This window comes from Brassica napus, chromosome C9 (assembly GCF_020379485.1).
Source record: "Brassica napus cultivar Da-Ae chromosome C9, Da-Ae, whole genome shotgun sequence".
NCBI classification, from domain to species: Eukaryota; Viridiplantae; Streptophyta; class Magnoliopsida; order Brassicales; family Brassicaceae; genus Brassica; species Brassica napus.
In genome coordinates, this window is record NC_063452.1 from 33,578,460 (window position 1) to 33,600,615 (window position 22,156).

The window sequence follows — 22,156 nt, forward strand, 5'->3', positions numbered from 1 at the left end:
GGTAGCTTTGCCCAGCTCCCCATCCACACGTCCAACTCCCTTATACCTGCATAAACTCTTCCCTTGGGTACTTAGTCATTCAGCCAACCATCCCCACTGACTTAAGTAACCCTTGAGAAGTCTTCAAACAGCTAAGGATATGCATTTGGCCCTTCCCGGCTCATGCTTCATTCAACATCCTTTAGCGTATCAGCTTATGAAACCAAGTCCAGCTCATGGACTAACAATGTCAAGTCCTCACAAAGACTAACAATGCCCATCAGATCCTAAGTCAATCAACCAACCACCCCACATGACTCAGAACTAATGAGTCTTCATACTTCCTAATCAGTCATGGAACCATGTCCCACTGAACCTGATTAGTGTTGCTCTTACCACCGGTGCATCCTTTGATCAATCAGATCAGATACCTTGATCCAACCTCAAAGGATCAGGTCGTCCATCCTTGCCCATGATCAGATCACACACGGCCTGCCTTACCAACACCAAGGTTGATAACCAGCAATTCCTTATGATCAATATCATAAGTGACAATATGTTCCAGCACACAAACATATGATCAGTTATCCTAACACAAGGATCTGACCCCAATATGCCCTCAGGTGCAATTTCGACTGCAAGCAAACCTGCTCCAAAAATCAATTAAAATTCATGACAATTCATGATAAATCATAACTAAGAGAATGGTCCAATCAGATTTCCCAGAACCGGTCTCCATCCCATAGATCTCGGCCAAGATCAGCCAAACCGGCCCAAGGGACCATCTCTAAATCAATCCCTAAAAACACATTAGGATTCATGATAAATCTTAACTAAGAGAATGTTCAAGTCAGAATTTCAAGAACCAATCTCGATCCTATGGATCTTGACCTAGAACAGCCCCACCGGCCACCTTGACCATCTCGAAATCAATCAGATAAAAATTCCCAAATACCATGATAATTCATGATAATTCACCACTAAGAGGATTCCAAAGTCAGATCGCCATAAACCCATCAGGAAGAAGGAGATCCGGACTTAGCTGCCAAACCAAGGCCATGGAGGGTTCTTCTGATCCGGCCAAGCCATGATTCAGTGCTACTATGTCTAATCATCAATCTCAATCATAAGAAGAAGAAATAATATGATTAATAATCATAAAACAGAGTAAGGTGTAAGTGCAGGACCAGATCAGCCCATAGTGTACCAGACTATATCCAATGGTCTGCAGTCCCCACCTGTTACCTCATCAGGGGCGTCCATGCTCCTCCAAGCATGCCTTCATCAAACCCTTATCACATACTTCCAGTATTGATAAGATCTAACCATGGTTTGTGCCCATCACTCCTTCCATGAAACTTCCATGAAACCAGTTTCTATACTGCATCCATCTTCAAGGCTGTTCATGCCTTAGACATGATCATCCATGATCAATCACCATCCAAAGGTCGTGCATCACTTCCCTCTTTGTTCCTCATGAAACTGCTTTCCACACCAATCTCCCTTTAAGGCTGCATTGGCCCTTGGGAATGGATTCCGGCCAACTCCCTCCTTTCCTCACCATTTGCGTGTGTTCACAGGCTCCAGATAAGGCTTTGGGTGTTATCAACAATGATCAAAACCGTTCAGAGGGTCGTTCTCAACTTCCCCCTTGATCCGCCCCAAAACTGTCTCTTTATGGCCTTCACACCACCATGGGTCCTGGATTGGGAATCCGACCAACTCTCATTTTTTTCTCTGTCTCTCAATGATATTTTCCACAGGGAGGGACAAAAATACAAGGAAGAAGTCGGATATAACTGCCCCCTTAACTGCCTGGATGAGCAGTTACCAAATGTGAGCCAAATGGGGTAGTTTTCCCTTTTTCCCGTAACGGCCGCCTAGTAACTGTCTCTTGGCGGTTTCTTCCCATTTTAAATTCACGTCCTGGGCCTTCCAAACCACCCCTGGAAATGTCTAAAACAAGACCAAAGTTATTGCCCACGCCCATGGTTCAACCACAAGAGACCACCGCCCATCGGTACACATGGTTCGTCCACAAGGCCCGGTCACTGTCTGGACCCGGTCCAACTGCCTAACACTTGAACACTCAGTCCAGCTGAGTTGAGCTGACTTCCAGCTGAACCCAGCTGAGTCAGCTAGTAGTTCAGATAGTGTGAGCTTACCAGTGAGTGTGGAGCTAATACACTCTACTTGAGCTCCAACCGAGCTTCGTCCAGCCGGTTGAGCTTCTTCCTTGCATCTCCTAGTTGTCATACTCTACGTCCAGCTAGTTTCCTTCATCTTATTGAATCCTTATAAGTCCCTTGGTCCATTTCCAGACCTAGACTTAGTTTTCACATGGTCCATTCTGATCATTCACTTCATTACAGCTTGTTCACGATCAATTCCCATGATCTGAACCAAAGCAGTCCCGTTTCTGTTGAAACGTATAGACCCTATGTCAATTTCCAGGAACGGGGACATGACAAGTCTCCCCCACCTGTGATGGATTCGTCCTCGAATCCAGTGGTGTTAACATCTTGTCTCATTGACAAAATGTTCCAACCGAACTCTTTGCATCCAGAACATGGAGCATGCTCGTTTGGTTCTTCCTAACCAATTTATTGCATCTCCCTCCTTGTTCCTTCAGAATGATCACGTCTTGATCATCATATATAAAAGTGTCCCCCACTTGATAGAGATTTAACCCAAAATCTTATCAAGGGGTCCATCTGGTTTTGCTTATGGCACCCTTACTTGGCTACTTTGACCACAGTCGAGGGTCCGTCAAGCACTCATACAAAGACATGACTTGTGTCACTGACCCAACTCTCCAGGTTGTGGTTTTAGTAGACACCAAGTCCGTGTCTTTCTTTAGAATATCGTCTACTCTAGACTTGATTCTTTTTCAGATCTTAGTCCATGATCAAATTCAGTACCTAGGAACATACTGCGTACTCAAGTCTTAGTATATTCAACCAATCTCCAAGCCACTCGATGCACCAGACAAGTCCTAGCGAACATGTCCCAATATTTAGGCTGCTCACTCTACCATGAGTCCTAACAGATTGTTCTGTTTCCTTAAGTCCTTCCCGGAAACTAAGGTTTATGATTCCAGCCAGAAATTATTGGATCATTCCTTAACCAGCCACAACCTTTTCCAGCTTGGCCATATTGCAATCTTAGTCTCCACAAGACTAAACTGCCTTAACTTTACTTCTGTCCATCACTGGACTTTGTCATATTTCGATCCTGGTCCATTTAGGACGTGATCATATTTCAGTCCTGGTCCACTCAGGGACTCGACCGTGCATTCCGACCATAGGTCCATCTCCTAGGAGGTCATGTCCTGATCCTCGTCCCTTACCGGACTTGATCATATTACGGTTCTGGTCCACTCAGGGACTCAACCGTCTCAATCAATACACAGCCTGAAGCTACCATCTTTCTGTTTCACAAAAAGAACTGGTGCTCGCCAAGGCAAAACACTAGGGCGTATGAACCCCTTCTCAAGCAACTCCTCAAGTTGCTTCTTCAGCTCTGCCATCTGAGCTGGTGCCATTCTATATGGACTTTTAGATAATGGGGCCGTTCCAGGTTCCAATTCAATGATGAATGGGTCAGCCCTATCAGGGGGAATGCCCTGTAGTGCCCCAAACACATCCTGAAATTCCCGAACCAACGGTATACCCTCTGGGTCACAGGCCCCTACAACCTCATTAGTGTAAATGGTAGCCAAAAAGGCCTCACAACCATTTCCAAGCATCCGTTCTACTTGGACTGCTGAAACCACCAAACTACAAGAGGTTGGCTTGATTCCTTGGTACTTAATCGGGGGTCCAAACTCGTTCTCAAGTTGCACCCTTCCCCGGTGACAATCTAGAGTTGCCCGATACTTTCCCAACCAGTCCATGCCCAAGATCACTTCATGATGCTTGAGGGGGACAACAATCAGATCTATAGGCATCGGCCTATCCAAGATCACCACAGGGATGTCCTTAACCAGACCGAGTGAGTTCATAACTTGCCCTCCGGCCGCACTCACTCGTTCAGGACCATCCCATGTTCCATACTGGAACAAACCTTTTCCAATCATACTTGGACTCACAAAACTATGTGTAGCTCCAGTATCAAATAATGTGTTTCCACACCACCGATCATTAAGTACTTAGATGAGTAGGATCTCGGTTTGATCACACATTTGGAAAATGTGCCATACCATTCTCCAAAGCATCACACATCTGTGAACGTCCCATACCATTCACAAAAGTGTTTATAGTATACCTCAATCCTCATCATACTAAGATACTTAACATCGTGTTTCCAATTCCTCTTGGAATTGATCCATTCCATTCACTCAATCTAAAGGAATCCTACCTTGACTTACACTGAGTCCAAGCTGATCCATCTGATCACAAGCCTACTCATGTACTAGCCATGTAGCGTCTCCCTTAGACTAACATGAACATTGCATATGCTCACCTATTTTGAACGGCCACCAAGGGATAACATTTACCTCCAAGAGAGTGCTGCACGTTTCTTTCAACCTAAGCCACTCTCTGGTCCATGTTACTTCCCTTGTCCAGGTCGTCCATACAAAGATCTTGCATTGCGTCCATCATCCAATCCGTCCATTATTCCCAAATAACTAGATAAACTAACCTTTATGTTTTCAGGGTCTTGCCGTGGAAGAGTGTATCTTGGCTAAGCCGGCTCATCTTGGAATTTCCCCGTTCACAAGCATGAAACCCAAACTTACCTCAACTCTCACTTGGCTCACCACAACTAAGGTTCCAAGTCATCTCAGTTTTCAGAAATAATTTCGGTTTGGAACTCAACATCTTTGAGCACTGTCCGTAACAGGATCAAGCATGCTCTTATACCAACTTGTAACACCCGATCCTGGCCGACTAGGCCGCGGTCGATGCCTTACGTCGCTCGGTCTATACATTGACCGAACCTCTAAAAATTTTGCCCTTTATTTAAAAATATCGCCCATAGGCGAGGGCTAACTCAGATCTTAGCTCAAGACTACCTTAGTCATTCCCTAGCTTAGATCATTTCAACTTATGCACAGCGGAATTACATCTATCATCCATTGGACTAAATCCAATCTAACACTTGTCTGGTCAGATCACCTCAGCTACTGGTCAGTAATCACAACTGCCAGCTAGCTCCAAGGTCGATCCTGAACCTAGACCAAGTCATACAATCAGAGGTTCCGTTCCCCTAAGCCATTCTATCTAGATCTATGCAACATTGACAGATCATACCTTTGCCACATTCCCAGAGCTTGTTAGCTCATTGTCCCAGCTGACTTAGCTAGCTCACCCAGCTAGTTGAGCTGAACCACTTCACTTGAGGTTTGCTGCTCCGTTCCAGCTGATCGAGCTGCGAGGTAGCTTTGCCCAGCTCCCCGTCCACTCGTCCAACTCCCTTATACCTGCATAAACTCTTCCCTTGGGTACTTGGTCATTCAGCCAACCATCCCCACTGACTTAAGTAACCCTTGGGAAGTCTTCAAACAGCTAAGGATATGCATTTGGCCCTTCCCGGCTCATGCTTCATTCAACATCCTTTAGCTTATCAGCTTATGAAACCAAGTCTAGCTCATGGACTAACAATGTCAAGTCCTCACAAAGACTAACAATGCCCATCAGATCCTAAGTCAATCAACCAACCACCCCACATGACTCAGCAGTCTTCATACTTCCTAATCAGTCATGGAAGCATGTCCCACTAAACCTGATTAGTGTTGCTCTTACCACCAGTGCATCCTTTGATCAATCATATCAGACACCTTGATCCAACCTCCAAGGATCAGGTCATCCATCCTTGCCCATGATCAGATCACACACGGCCTCCCTTACCAACACCAAGGTTGATAACCAGCAATTCCTTATGATCAATATCATAAGTGACAATATGTTCCAGCACACAAACATATGATCAGTTATCCTAACACAAGGATCTGACCCCAATATGCCCTCAGGTGCAATTTCGACTGCAAGCAAACCTGCTCCAAAAATCAATTAAAATTCATGACAATTCATGATAAATCATAACTAAGAGAATGGTCCAATCAGATTTCCCAGAACCGGCCTCCATCCCATAGATCTCGGCCAAGATCAGCCAAACCGGCGCAAGGGACCATCTCTAAATTAATCCCTAAAAACACATTAGGATTCATGATAAATCTTAACTAAGAGAATTTTCAAGTTAGAATTTCAAGAACCGATCTCGATCCTATGGATCTTGACCTAGAACAGCCCCACCGGCCACCTTGACCATCTCGAAATCAATCAGAAAAATATCCCCAAATACCATGATAATTCATGATAATTCACCACTAAGAGGATTCCAAAGTCAGATCGCCATAAACCCATCAGGAAGTAGGAGATCCGGACTTAGCTGCCAAACCAAGGCCATGGAGGGTTCTTCTGATCCGGCCAAGCCATGATTCAGTGCTACTATGTCTAATCATCAATCTCAATCATAAGAAGAAGAAATAATATGATTAATAATCATAAAACAGAGTAAGGTGTAACTGCAGGACCAGATCAGGCCATAGTGTACCAGACTATGTCCAATGGTCTGCAGTCCCCACCTGTTACCTCATCAGGGGCGTCCATGCTCCTCCTAGCATGCCTTCATCAAACCCTTATCACATACTTCCAGTATTGATAAGATCTAACCATGGTTCGTGCCCATCATTCCTTCCATGGAACTTCCATGAAACCAGTTTCTATACTGCATCCATCTTCAAGGCTGTTCATGCCTTTGAGAGTGGAGTCAAGCCTTCCCCCTTCTCTCCTAACCAATTGCGTGTGTTCCCAAGACACAGAGGAAGCCTTAGACATAATCATCCATGATCAATCACCATCCAAAGGTCGTGCATCACTTCCCTCTTTGTTCCCCATGAAACTGCTTTCCACACCAATATCCCTTTAAGGCTGCATTGGCCCTTGGGAATGGATTCCGGCCAACTCCCTCCTTTCCTCACCATTTGCGTGTGTTCACAGGCTCCAGATAAGGCTTTGGGTGTTGTCAACAATGATCAAAACCGTTCAGAGGGTCGTTCTCAATTTCCCCCTTGATCCGCCCCAAAACTGTCTCTTTATGGCCTTCACACCACCATGGGTCCTGGATTGGGAATCCGACCAACTCTCATTTTTTTCTCTGTCTCTCAATGATATTTTCCACAGGGAGGGACAAAAATACAAGGAAGAAGTCGGATATAACTGCCCCCTTAACTGCCTGGATGAGCAGTTACCAAAAGTGAGCCAAATGGGGCGGTGTTCCCTTTTTCCCGTAACCGCCGCCTAGTAACTGCCTATTGGCGGTTTCTTCCCATTTTAAATTCACGTCCTGGGCCTTCCAAACCACCCCTGGACATGTCTAAAACAAGCCCAAAGTGATTGCCCACGCCCATGGTTCAACCACAAGAGCCCACCGGCCCATCGGTACACATGGGTCGTCCACAAGGCCCGGTCACTGTCTGGACCCGGTCCAACTGCCTAACACTTGAACACTCAGTCCAGCTGAGTTGAGCTGACCCCCAGCTGAACCCAGCTGAGTCAGCTAGTAGTTCAGATTGTGTGAGCTTACCAGTGAGTGTGGAGCTAACACACTCTACTTGAGCTCCAACCGAGCTTCGTCCAGCCGGTTGAGCTTCTTCCTTGCATCTCCTAGTTGTCATACTCTACGTCCAGCTAGTTTCCTTCATCTTATTGAATCCTTATAAGTCCCTTGGTCCATTTCCAGACCTAGACTTAGTGTTCACATGGTCCGTTCTGATCATTCACTTCATTACAGCTTGTTCACGATCAATTCCCATGATCTGAACCAAAGCAGTCCCGTTTCTGTTGAAACGTATAGACCCTATGTCAAGTTCCAGGAATGAGGACATGACAAATAACCTATGCACTCAAGTCAACCGGAGTTGCTTATTCTCCGAAGGCTTCCCCTAGGTAGGACATCGCTCCACTAATCCTGCTTTCCCGGGTTCCTCTCATGTCGGAGCCATACTCTGAACCCGGGGGAGGACCGGTTCCCTTGTAGTAGACCGAGGCCTAGCGGTGTCTTGGAGATGATTGAGCCTGGAGCTTTGATGATTCCTGAAGAGGATGCATGATAATTTGAGCGTGATGCGTAGAGGCAGGTCCAGAACTGATGCGAATTTTGTTGAAGGAGCCCGGATGCTTCGGGGGCATTTTGAATATACGCTCATTTTTTGAGATTCCTAGACTAGGTGCATGCTTTTGAAGGGAGGATGAGCCTTTTGGGGTCCCGTAAGCGATAAAAAGGGGGACGGCATTGGAGAAGCCTTGAGATTCGTTCCCTCGCGTGGCGTCCTCCTTATGGCGCGTGGGAATCCGTCTAGGGTTTACAACCCTCTCTGTTCGTTCTTGCCGCCTAATGGCTTTCTCACTTTCCTTTTTTTTCTCTCTCTCCTAAAGATCTTCGGCGATCTCCATTATTCGAGCTTGGTTCTTCATTTACAGGTAATACATCCTCTCTTCTCTCTCTTTTTTACTCCTTCTTCAAATCCTTTCTTAAGATCCCCCTTACATTTCTAGGATGAAATCTAAATCGGACCACGCCCTAGAATCTTCCTCCATAGGTGGTAGGGTTAGATCGAAGAAGTTGAAAGCCGAGGTTGGTCCTTCAGAATCCATGGATTCTTCCGGCTCTTCTCTAGATCTAACTGCAGAACTTGAAAACCCCAGTTGTGTAGTTGCTTTGCCGGTCGTAGAGGTAGATAGATTTCGTCCGGTGGGTCCTCTTTCAACAATAGGAGTAGAGGAGGTCTCGAAATGGAGAGAGAAGTACCATCTCTCCGATGACGTCGCCATCAGGTTCCCTGGTCCCATAGATAGGGTCTCGGATTTCGAAGTCCATGAGGTCCCCGTGTACGAGGGATTCTTTGAATCGGGTTTCAGAGATCGAGTTCCCTCGCTGATGGCTAAGGTGTCAGAAGCACTGGAGATCTCCCCGGGTCAGCTGAATCCTCCCTCCTGGAATTTGATAGCCATGCTGAATCTAGGTGATCTCGAAGACCTTACTATCGGGTCGCCGAGGTCTTGTATTCATATTCTATCTCTCCTTTGAATGGTGGAGAAAGGAGGTATCATCTGCATCCTCATGGCAAGGAGCTCCAGTTCAAGAGATCTCCAAGAAAGAGAGGAAGCGCCATCCGGTTTTCGATGGTCGGTGGACCGAAAAGTTTGCTTTTATGCATCTTCCAGGGTTTTCCCATGTCTGGCGCACAGCTGGTGGGTGATAGGAGTCGTGATGGCTGTTTATAGTAATATGATATTAACGATTTTCTGTTTCTTTTTGCAGACGTGCCTTGCGTGGACTCTTCTTTAGGAAAGAGGACGACAGAACGGGTGTTGAAGCTTCCCATTGAGCGACGTCACGTTCCTTTTCTTGTGAGCCGAGAAGCGTTGGAACGTTGCAGCATCTGGGGTAAGTCCTTACCTCTCCTATTTTTCCTCGTAAATTGTTTTTGAGGCGTGTTAGTGCCATGCTTCAGGTAATATGTCAGGATCCAAAGGCGAAGAAGCACTGGCGGAGTACAAGAAAGCCTTCGAGGTTATGTCGGCGAAGAAAGCTGCTCCCAAGCGGGCTGCCCCTAGTGAGAATGATGATGATGTTCAGTTCATCAAGAGTAGCAAGTGCCAAGTGATAGACTATGAATTTGACCCGTTTTCATCCATTGTTTATAGGTGTTTTTACTAATATTTATATTATAATAGAGTCTATTTATTATATTTATAAGATCAGGAATGTTTTGGAGATAAGTGATGATTTTGGAGCATTTTGGAGATATTTGGAGCAAGCACCCGAGATGACCATCGAGTCGATAATCGGTCGACATTTGAGAGCTAGAATCGATCGATACACAAGTCATGGTGTCGATCGTTAGCGACGCGCGCAAAAGCCTGTTTGGTCACAGCCGACTTGAAGCCGAAGATTTCAATATTTTATAAGATTGCCCCTGACGTGTTTTACCCTAATTATATAAGCTTTGCCGCCATGTTAGAGGCAAAGTGTGCTTTCTTTGTGTTTCATTGTTTTAATTATAGATAGAAGAGAAGATCCAAAGTTATAATTTGTGATTGGAACTCCATTGATATTTATCTTATTTATTCTATGAAGTTTTTATACCTAACCATTGTTATGAATTGCTTAGCCATGTCTGAGTAGTTCTCTTGTTAGATTTTAGGGTTTAAATAGGTTAGAAGGGATTAGCCCCAACTATAGATTGCTGAGTTGTGATAATCATCTTTAGAATTGTTCATTAATATCTGTGTCTAGATTAGCTACCTAGAACTTGCCTAGGATTGATTGATAAAAGCCATAGCTAATTCTCATCCTGAAAACATTCTAATTGAACTTTGTTTCTTGCTATGAGCAAGGCGAGAGCTGATCTAGTAAGCTTAGTAAGCATTCATTCAACATGTGCATAAAGCTTAACTAGAGCACGTCGATCGATATCACACTTGAATAATCGATCGACGGTGAAAAAGGTGTATCGATCGATACGCCCATTGGAATATTGATCGACACTTTCTGTAGATCAATATAACGAGAGTTGAGATCATAGATCTAGTTAATAGTCAACAAGTCAATGCTCGTAAAGGCCGAAAGACTTGTTGATCAAATATAGTTGAGCTTTACATTATCATGCATGCAACTCATTACGCATCTATAGGATTATAATTCCAACTTTTCTGAATAAAAAACCCTAAGTCTAGCTATTTCCTTTTTAAGCACCAAAACCCCAAAACTTGCTATTGAACATCTTGCTTAACAAATCATATTAGAATCTCTAGGTTCCCTAGCTCCCTGTGAATTCGATCCTTAAGTACTACAACTCGACCTCTTATTTGAGAGAGTATAAATCACTCCTTAGGGTAATTTGAGTGGTATCAAATTTGGCACCGTTGCAGGGGAGCTTTGATCGCCTGTTTTCTAATTTTTGTTAAGTATTCTGACAGAAAATGTTTTCTTGGATTTTCAGGTACATGCCCAGCAGTACTATAAGCAACAAGGAATCACAACTGATATTCTCACCAGATCCTGCAAGTCTGGAACGCACGATCCGTAAGGAAGCGCGCTCCCTATCGACCGACAACAACAACTCTGTGTCGCTCGATTCTGCTCAACCACCATCGACCCAGACACCAGTCCCGTCTACAAATTCTCACTCACCCCTATCGATCGACAACAAAAACCTTCTGTCGACCGATACCCTTCACCCGACATCGATCGACATTCCATATCAGCATCGATCGATACTGAACCGCGAGCAATGGTTGCGCCTTTGATACTTGTTTGGGACAACAATGGAGACCTGCATGACCAGGAGGGTCATCTGCGGAATGCAGTAGGTCATAGAATATATGCTCAGGGGCTGCAATCCCTGTGCCTGATGCTACTACTACAGGTCCTACCTTACCTGTAGATGAGGATGTGCAACCCAGGACGTTGGCTGACTACAACCATCCAGATCGCTACTACACCAACAGACCAGCCATCCTTCCTCCTACCATTGAGAGGGATTTTGAGCTGAAAGCGCAGCACTACACACTTGTGGGACTGTTGCCCTATCATGGACTATCCCACGAGCATCCTATGGACCATCTGGATAGGTTCGAGGATCTGATTTCTGCTATTAGAGTCAAGGGAATCTCTGAAGACTACCTATTATTCAAGCTTTTCAGATATTCACTTGCTGGAGAAGCTCTGCATTGGCTCAAGCAGTTACAACCAGGATCTCTTAAATCCTGGAGCGAAATCAAGAATGTATTCTTATGCAATTTCTTTGATGAGGCGCGTGCTGAAGACTTGATGAGCAAGATTGCTACATTCACTCAGGAGCCTGCAGAATCATTCAGAGCCTACACCACAGATTCAATGAAGTACAGCTACTCAGTACTTTCTACAGAGGCATCGCGGTGCAGTACCAGATGGCTCTTGATGCTTCCAGCAATGGAAACTTCAACACCAGGAATCCAGAGGAGGCAGTCAAAGTGATTGAAAACTTAGCATCCAGCAACAGCACCAAGAACACTGATTTTGAGAGGAAGAGATCTGCCACTATCCTTGGGAATGATCAGATGGATGAGGTGAAGGCAAAACGGAACAGTGTTCACAAGCTTCTCAAGAAGCAGGTTAGCTTTGTTGAAGATGAAGAAGCTCTAGAGGGTAGAACAGAGGAAGAAGAAGTAAACTACATTGGTGGAGCTGGATTCCAAGGAAACCAGGGTGGAAATAGAAACTCCTATGGAAATAGGAGTAACTTCAACCAAAACTCGCTGTAACAGAAACCCTACAACAACAGCTACAACAACAACATGAATTTTGGAAGTTCCTACTACCAGAAGCCACCGCCGCCTACTCAAGAGAGAAAGATTGAAGAGATGCTCGATAGGGTTCTTGAGGTACAGCAGCGAATGATAGTGGACTTCAATGGGAAGATAGATTCTGTCTACACCAACCTGAACACAAAGTTTGAGACTTTGAGCTCTCATGTGAAGAAGATGGAGATACAGGTTGTGCAGACAGGAGAAGCTATTAGGAGGCAGGAAGCTTCAACAAGAGGAGTAGGTATGATGTGATGAAGCACCACGTGAATGCCATTATTTAGGATGACTTTTGGCAAGTGGTGAAGGAAGAGAAGCTGCAAGAAGGCGATTTCGAGGTAGAAAGTTTGATGAGCTTCTGCAGGTCACATTGGTGTCGATCGACACCAACCACCGAGCATCGATCGACATACACCAACCAAGATCGATCGACAAGAGTACCAGAGTATCGATCGACAACACCTACGGAGTCAACCGCATCTTGCAATGCCGTGAAGATTCTAACTCACAAGGAGTTTGCAGCAAAACATCCACCTCCGCCCAGCCCTAACAATGTCCGAATCGATCGACATGCCAACAGCAACATCGATCGATACTCAGAAGCTAATATCGATCGACAACCATCACCTCCTATCGATTGACGAGCCCCTATCACCTACCGAGTGCAGATGCCGAAGATAGATGTGACACGACTTAACGCACTCAGGCCCAAACCTAAACCTTCAGAACAACCACCAGAGCCTGTCAGGACACCTTCAGATGATGGAGATGATCCCATGGAAGAAGATAGGGTTTATACTAGAAGAACCCTAAGGAGAAGAAGAAAAAAGTGGCGAAACATATGAAGAGGCAGGCTAATGAAAAGAAAAAGGAAAATTTCCAAAAGAGAGTCTTCAGGATTCCTCTACATAAGCCATTCAAAGAAGCTTATTACAGCCACAGATTGTGGATGTTCTTCAGAGAAACCAGAGAGAAAGAAGAAGACATTAGGAGAATGTTCTGTAAAGCCAGGGAAAAGATGAAGAGAAGGATTACATTGAAGAAGAAGAGTGATCCAGAGCAATTTGCAATATCATGCATAGTGCAGGGTATTGAATTCCCACATGCTTTGTGCGACATAGGAGCATCAGTCAGCATCCTACCTAGGGTTATGGCAGATCATCTGGGTCTGCAGGTGGAGCCTTCGCAGGAATTGTTCAGTTTTGTGGATTGTTCCCAGGAATTGCTCAAGAGGAATTGTGAGAGACATAGAGGTGCAGATTGGTAATGCTCTAGTTCCAGTTGATTTCCATGTCTTGGACATAAAGTTAAACTGGAACTCTTCTCTACTACTTGGGAGAGATTTCTTGTCAACAGTGGGAGCAGTGTGCAACTTGCAAACCAACCAGTTGTGTCTAACACTCATCAATCCTAATGCCCACTACGACCCTATCCCAGTCAAGAAGCCAGAGACAATCTCCAGAAGAATCAATGATCCAGGAATCATTGCAGCTTGCCACTGTGGAGATGAGTACGAAACTGAATATTCAGAATCGATCGAGACTCACACAGCAACATCGATCGACAGCGGTAACCAGAAATCGACTGACATACCACATGACAAATCGGTCGATAGTAATCCAGATGAGTTGGAGAATGATTACTACAACCCCACTTTGACGCTTACACAAGACAATATATGCATACAGACGAGTATGATGAAGACTTCGAGGAGGAACGAGCCATTGAGTACAGAGCCATCCTTGATGAGGAAGATAAACTCTTACATCATTCCTCTTGGAAAAGGAATGCACCTTCGTTCGACATGGCAAGCTTGCCATCGATCGACCCTCAACCTCAACAACGATGCCGAAAGCAAGCATCGACCGACACTGCCTACTACAAATCGGTCAACACTGACTTCAACTGTGTGCGAGAAGGAGACTACTCGATCGGTAGTTGGGCAGATGAACCCCACCATGAGAGCTTTGCAGTAGAAACAGTAATCTACACACCAGGAGCAGTTAAACTACAAGATAGCTTCAGAGACGAGGAGCTACTCAACATGCAAAAGCGCGACGATACATATCAGATTCAAGTTGAAGCCGCTTGGGAAAGAACCCGATCGATCGACACTCGTCACCAGTGATATCTTGCATATTTACATGTTTTTAGCCTTCATATCTTGTACATTCTGATCATATAGATTAGGAATTAGGCATCTTTAGAATCCATATTGCATGCATTGTCTTTATTAAGTGTTGGAGAGTACTATGGAGTGATTGGAGATGTTTGGGAGCATTGTGATTTAAAAAAGAAGTAAAAAATGATCATTGGGCAAGTAGAGGAGCTGGAGCGACCTACTGGAGCGAGGTGAGCAACCCGCTCTAACCTGGAGCGACCTCTCGCAGCGACATCATACACCTGCTCGGCATTTCGTCGCGATACGAGCATGATCTGGAGCAGACGAGCGCAGCGGGGTCAAGTAGCCGCTGTGACCTGGAGCGACGTGGCGTACCTGCTCTGGGTCCAACATCCCGTCGACAACTTTCGAGAACCAGAGCGACCAAGACAGAGCGAGGTGGGTACATCGAGCGCCAAATCCATGAAGTGCGAAGGAAGCCATAGCGACGTCCCGGAGCGAGGTGGCGAACCCGCTGTGGAGCTGGAGCGACCCACTGGAGGGGGGTCATGAACCCGCGCGCAAGATCTATATTTGGTCGATTTTTCATGTTTTGCTGGACCTTCTCAGACTTGTTTTTGAGGCCCACTAGGTTTTTAGGAGTCCTATAAATACTCTCTAAACCTAAAATTAGGACTTATCTTGTTTTCTATCTAATCAAAAGCCACTTTTGGGTAAAAGATCTAATCTTGATAATAATTTCTTATCTTTGCTTGATTATCTTGCTCTCAAATCATGTTTAACCTTGAATCATCCATGGTTTTGGGGTTATTCATGTCTATTAGTGAGTAGACTAATCTTGGATTCATGGGCTAGGGTGATTAAGGGTGATTAAAGAAGATCTAGGGTGTTTAGTGTTAGATCTACTTGTTTTCATGCTTGTTGAGGGTTCTCAATGCTATTTTTAGTCTTGATCATACTAAAATAGATCTCTAGGCATTTTCTGCCCACAAGGTGTATGATGAAATGCCTTAACCAACTCTTCAATGCTTTTAGCTTGCTTTACCTAAGAGATTAGTTGCTAAAGGAGTTAAGATTGCTATTAGACTTGTTCTCCATGTTTGCTTTAGTAACATTCAACCTAAGAGATTAGATGCTTGAGTTGCTTTACCAAAAGAACATTCATCTAGAGATAGAGCTTGTTTAGCTTAGTGTCTAGGCATAAGGAAAGTGTTTGATTGATAGCTTGCCACCCTTGGATTGGATCTACATCACCCAAGATCAAATGCCTAGCCCCATGAGTCCTCTTGCTTCATATTGAGAAAGAAAGTTCATTACTTTAATGCATTAGCTTATTAGTTCTTAGTTCATACAATCTTTAAAACCGGATTGCACTTAGCTTAAGCATGAACTTGCATTCCCTTTGCTTTAGAATCACCTTGGATTGGTTCGACAATCTTTTATACTACAACATTTGATTAGGAGCCTTGAAAACTCCTAACATCAACCAGCAATCGATCGATAAGCTTCCTCAACATTCGATCGACATCAACAATACCACATCGATCGACAACCATCCAATACCGAACATCACTGTAAGCAAAAAAGATAAATTAGATAACCTGTATCTAACCCCAGACGAATTTGGTATTTTCAGGGACCCCAATGGTTTCGCAAAAGCAATAGACGGCCACACACTACACGTATCTCGAGAAGATATCGCAGATATCCTTCGGACAACCAATGGAGCAGCCAATCTGTTCATGCATCAACGCAGCAACTGCGAACAGAAGACTACAAAGGAGTTCTAAGACGCAGATGGTGGTATAGAAAACAGCTTCAAACAATGATCTCGCAATACAACCCATCCATCGATCAACATAGACGTTCAAACGGTCACCAGACAGCCAGAATTCAGCAGAAGAGCTGTTGACCCTTATGGTAACAGGAAATTTTACTGGGAAGAGAAAGATGAGTATGGAGTCTACAAATATGATCGAGAATTTGCCAGAGATCTAGATGGACACACCATCCCTGTTCACAACAAGGATATCAGAAGTCTTCTGGAAAGAGCTTCAAAAGATGAGCCAGCCTACATATGTCTTCCTGAACATGCTAGCCAATTCACACAGACAAAGTTGGTACCAGAGATCTACACCAAGGACGAGATCAATGAGATGTTCTATGGCGTCTGTGGTGAACATGATAGGAACAAAGAAGCCTTCCAGATGAAGCTTGATGGTGTCTACTATCCATTGAATGATAGTATAAGTTGGCTAACTACTTGCATGGAGGAGATGAAGCAAGACATAGCCAGAATTTAGAACGTGACCGACGTTGCTCGACCTCCATCGATCGACAGAAGACGACCCCAGTCGATCGACATCCACCATCACACATCGATCGACAACCGCCTGGCCACATTGATCGACACCAATCCGCCACGGCCACACACAATTAAGTCTCAACCGGATTTCCACACCATAGAAGAGATAGACCAAGTGGTAGAAGGGATCTATAGAGCTCTAGAAACTACAGAGGAGAGGCTTGATGGGAAATGTGATGACATCTATTTTCCAATGGACCTTACCATCAGTGCTTTAACCTCCAAGGTTGAAGCTATACAAGGGGAGTTGGTGGAGATTCAGAGTTACATTGCACGTCGACCAGAAGCATCGATATTGATCGACAGACACATCAACAAATCGATCGACACCAACCATTCAGCATCGATCGACATTGATACAAACCGGGGCAGGCTAGTACCAAAGACGAAATCCAACATGTCCAACACACCTTACCATGGAAAGGAGATCTTAGCTGACACTTACGCCCCACCTACCAGAAATCAATTCAACCTTGAGAGTCTTGGTGAAAGATTGCAGAGGATTGAAAACACAACTGCAGCAATGAAGGGTAAATGGCGCAGAGGGGATGAAGCAATGAGAGACTTCACTGGTACATGGTTCAACAAGCGCAACGAAGAGATGGATACCTGCTTTCCAACAAGTCCTAGGTCTCAACACTACTAGCCAAAACACCTCCAAAGTCAAGCTAAATGACTATAACAAAGCGCTGAGTGGGAGGCAACCCACTATCAGATAATATTTATTAAGTTTTCATTGATTTACTATTTATGTTGGTTTTTAATTATTGAAGGTCAAAAAAAAAGAAGAAGATCCGAGTAGACGATTGCCATCTGTATCGACAGACGCGAACAAGTCGACATCGATCGACATTTCCTCACCTGCACCGACCAACAACAACATCCTTGAATCGGTCGACATATATTCCGGTTTGGTATATCGTTCCTACTTGTTACATTGAGTCCTTATGATTTATTTTTCACCATAACTCCGACTGAATTTACACTGGGGATAGTGTCGTTTAAGTCTGGGGGGAGGTTTACTGATATTTATTTACTTATTAGTCTTATTAATTTTTTTTTCAAATTAAGTTATTATTGAGTCAAGAAAGGGATTATGAACTTATAGATTTTGCTAGATATCTAACCACTCTTTAGCACCATTCTAGACTTACTGATTGAAGATAGTAATAAAGATGCCAAAGTGGATCAACCTGTCAACTATCCACTCTTGCTAAGATTGTTTTGAAGGAACCAAACCTGACCTCCAACACTAAACCTGACACAACTGCTTGTCTTGGGGCTTGGTATACATGAGATTAGATTCTTCAAACATGTCTGGAAGGTAAAGCCTTGTGTATATAGATTTATCACCCTTTCTCTCTCTATTTTCGAAATTTAGGTTAAAATTAAAAAAAAAAAAAAGATAAAAAAAAAATATAGATATATATATATATATATATATGTGTATTATTATATTAGAGATTTATTAAGAAGGAATTCGAACATGACTTGGTGGATACAACCATTAAAGCTTGCTTCATAAGAATTTCATAGGTAAAGGATTAGAACAGGACTTGGTGGCTACAACCATTAAGGCTTGCTTCACAAATAATCCTAGGATATAGGTCAAAAAGAAGTGAACAGGACTTGGTGGCAAACACCATTAAGGCTTGATTCATGGAAGCTTGTCCAATCTTGGTTAATGATCTTGCATATAAGCAGATTTTTAACCAAGAGAAAAAATTAATAGAGAGAGAGGATATGAACTAATGTTTACCTGCAAGTCCAGATAATTGTTTGAGAATCCTTGGATCCTGTGATCGATACTCCCAAGGTAAAGTCTTCACTTTTATTTTATGCTAAGAAATGAGGTTGGTAGAGGGGAATGAAAGACAAGATTATGCTAAGTTGCTGACCATATGAATTTGGTTGCTAAGATAGGATATGGTATGATGTGCTTTTGTGATTAGGATTTCTTAGATGTGGATTGCAAAATTGTAGAGGTGGTGATTCTAAGTTTTAAATCATATGAGTCCCTGCAGTTTTAAAACCTCTTTCAGAGAGACTACATGTTTGTTTTGCTTGAGGACAAGCAAAAGGGTAAGTCTAGGGAAGTTGATAGACAATGGATTTGACCCGTTTTCATCCATAGTTTACAAGTGTTTTTACTAATATTTATATTATTATAGAGTTTATTTATTATATTTATAAGATCAGAAATGTTTTGGAGATAAGTGATGATTTTGGAGCATTTTGGAGATATTTGGAGCAAGCACCCGAGATGACCATCGAGATCGACAATCGGTCGATATTGGAGAGCTAGAATCAATCGATACACAAGTCATGGTGTTGATCGATAGCGAAGCGCGGAGAAGCCCATTTGGTCACAGCCGACTTGAAGCCCAAGATTTCACTATTTTACAAGATTGCCCCTGACGTGTTTTACCCTAATTATATAAGATTTGCCGCCATGTCAGAGGCAAAGTGTGCTTTCTTTGTGTTTCATTGTTTTATTGATAGATAGGAGAGAAGATCCAAAGTTATAATTTGTGATTGGAACTCCATTGATATTTATCTTATTTATTCTATGAAGTTTTTATACCTAACCATTCTTATGAATTGCTTAGCCATGTCCGAGTAGTTCTCTTGTTAGATTTTAGGGTTTAAATAGGTTAGAAGGGATTAGCCCCAACTATAGATTGCTGAGTTGTGATAATCATCTTTATAATTGTTCATTAATGCATGTGTCTAGATTAGCTACCTAGAACTTGCCCTAGGATTGATTGATAAAAGCCATAGCTAATTCTCATCCTGAAAACATTCTAATTGAACTTTGTTTCTTTCTATGAGCAAGGAGGGAGCTGATCTAGTAAACTTAGTAAGCATTCATTCAACCTATGCATAAAGCTTAACTAGAGCGCGTCGATCGATATCACACTTGAATAATCGATCGACGGTGCAAAAGGTATATCGATCGATACGCCCATTGGAATATCGATCGACACTTTCTATAGATCAATATAACGAGAGCTGAGATCATAGATCTAATTAATAGTCAACAAGTCAATGCTCGCAAAGGCCGAAAGACTTGTTGATCAAATAGCTGAGCTTTACATTATCATGCATGCAACTCATTAGGCATCTATAGGATTATAATTCCAACTTTCCTGAATAAAAACCCTAAGTCTAGCTATTTCCTTTTTAAGCACCAAAACCCCAAAACTTGCTATTGAACAAATACTTGTTCAATATAAAACTGCAATTTACTTTTAAAACTCTTAAAACATCTTGCTTAACAAATCATATTAGAATCTCTAGGTTCCCTAGCACCCTGTGAATTCGATCCCTAAGTACTGTTGGACCCGAATATGACCCTCAGGTGAGGTACCGATAAGCGTGAGCTAGCATGTGGGTTGCGATAAGCCAATCATAACAAAGGGAGCTGAAAGCCGAGCTGACGACTGGACCTGGGAGACATCATAGCAGAGGTCACGACAGAAAGTGAGCTAACACCTTAAGAGACTCGGTCAAGAGGAGCCTAAAGGGAGCTCCGTAATTGAAGCCAAATATCTAGGAGAACAGTTGAAGGGTTGCCAACGAAACCTAGACTATATAAAGATGGAGAAGATAAAAGACAAGGGATCTCTTTTTTTTCATGGATGAACTTTGGTACTAGATTAAAAGCATTACGTATTCTTTGATCATCACAAGATACATTCCTTTGTATTCATCATCTTTCAACTCATCAATAAAATCATATTCATTCTTCAAGTTTATTTACGGGATTCAGCCCACGATTCTCATTCATCTCTCTTGACCTAACCTAAATCTAAGAAGTGAAACCTTGTCTCTCACAATTGGCGCCGTCTGTGGGGACAAATAATCGAATCCCTTTCTCTAAAGCTTAAAGGATGAATCCATTAGATGGAACGAATCCATCTAACCCCGATCAATCGAACCAGAGCAATAGCTCACCGAACCGCACTGCTCCGGGGGCAAATAACCCGAGAGCCTCCGGAGGGACCAACTTTGGGTCCTCAGCCCTCAATAACCCATCGCATCAATCCGCTCCGAACCAAACGGAAGATCAGCTTTCTGAGATCCGTCGGATGATGCTCCAGTTAGTGGACAAAGCTCAAGAGACCGAGCGAACGGTGCAACAGTTAGCCGAACGGCAGCAACAGTTCGAAGAGATAACCAGATCTCAATCCGCAACGACCCAACCGTCCGTCCACCAGGGAAGAGGAGTCACTTTCCATGAACGGTTAGCCGACCCTTCCTTCCCTAGAGAGCGCCTGAACTTCTCCCCTGATAGCCCAGGTGCAGAAGGGCAGGAACCTGCTTTCCGAACGCCTCGCGCTAGGACAGCTCCTGCGTTTACCCCTCCTATCACCAGCACCATGGGGAGCAATGTAGCTACAACTAGCTCCATGCCTGATCGAAACACCGGTGGGAGCACCCGTTTGCCTCCACCGCCACCTCCTTCCGGGTCTGGAGCAGGAACCAACATACCGTCCGGGGCCAGAACATCAGCTTCAGTGTTTCAAGCTAGGGTTTCAACCCCAAGCACAGACGAATACCAAAGAACGGATGCTGATCCTGCAGCTCTCCGCACTAACCTCGCTCGGAGCCTAAGGACCAATGAGCGACCTATTTCGCCAGCTAGCTGGGAAGACGACCGAGCTCGGTCTCACCAGGAACCTGCTCGCCGAGTATCTGATAATGACCCAAATGTCCTTCCCTTCGAGGGACCTGACGCAATTCGCAGGTACATGGAGCGAACCCACGCAGCTCTCCAGAAATTGGGAGCTCAAGTTCACAAGGTAACGAGCTCAGCTCCCGAAATCGAGAGCTTAATTGAGGAGACTCGTGGAACTCCGTTCACCGATAGAATTGCCAACTCTTACATAAGAGATACTCGAAAAATTAAAATTCCTGAATACGATGGGAACGCAGACCCAAAGGCCTATTTAAGAGCCTTCCGATTAGCTATCGTTAAAGCTCACTTCACAAAGGAAGAGTGTGATGCAGGATATTGCAGAACATTTGCCGAAAACCTGATCGGAACAGCCCTCGAATGGTTCTCCAGCCTCGAGCCGAACTCTATAGACAGTTTCGATCAATTGGCTAACGCCTTTATGAAGCAATATTCAACTCACATCCTGAAACAAGCGTCTGAGGCTGACCTCTGGAAGATCAGACAAGGACTGGAAGACTCACTGCGAGTCTACATCGAAAAGTTCAGAGCAGTAAGAACTAAACTCTCGAATCCCAACGATCAGGTAGCCATTGAGGCTCTTAGGAGAGGTCTCTGGTATAAATCAGGTTTCTTCTCGGAGCTAACGCTAAATC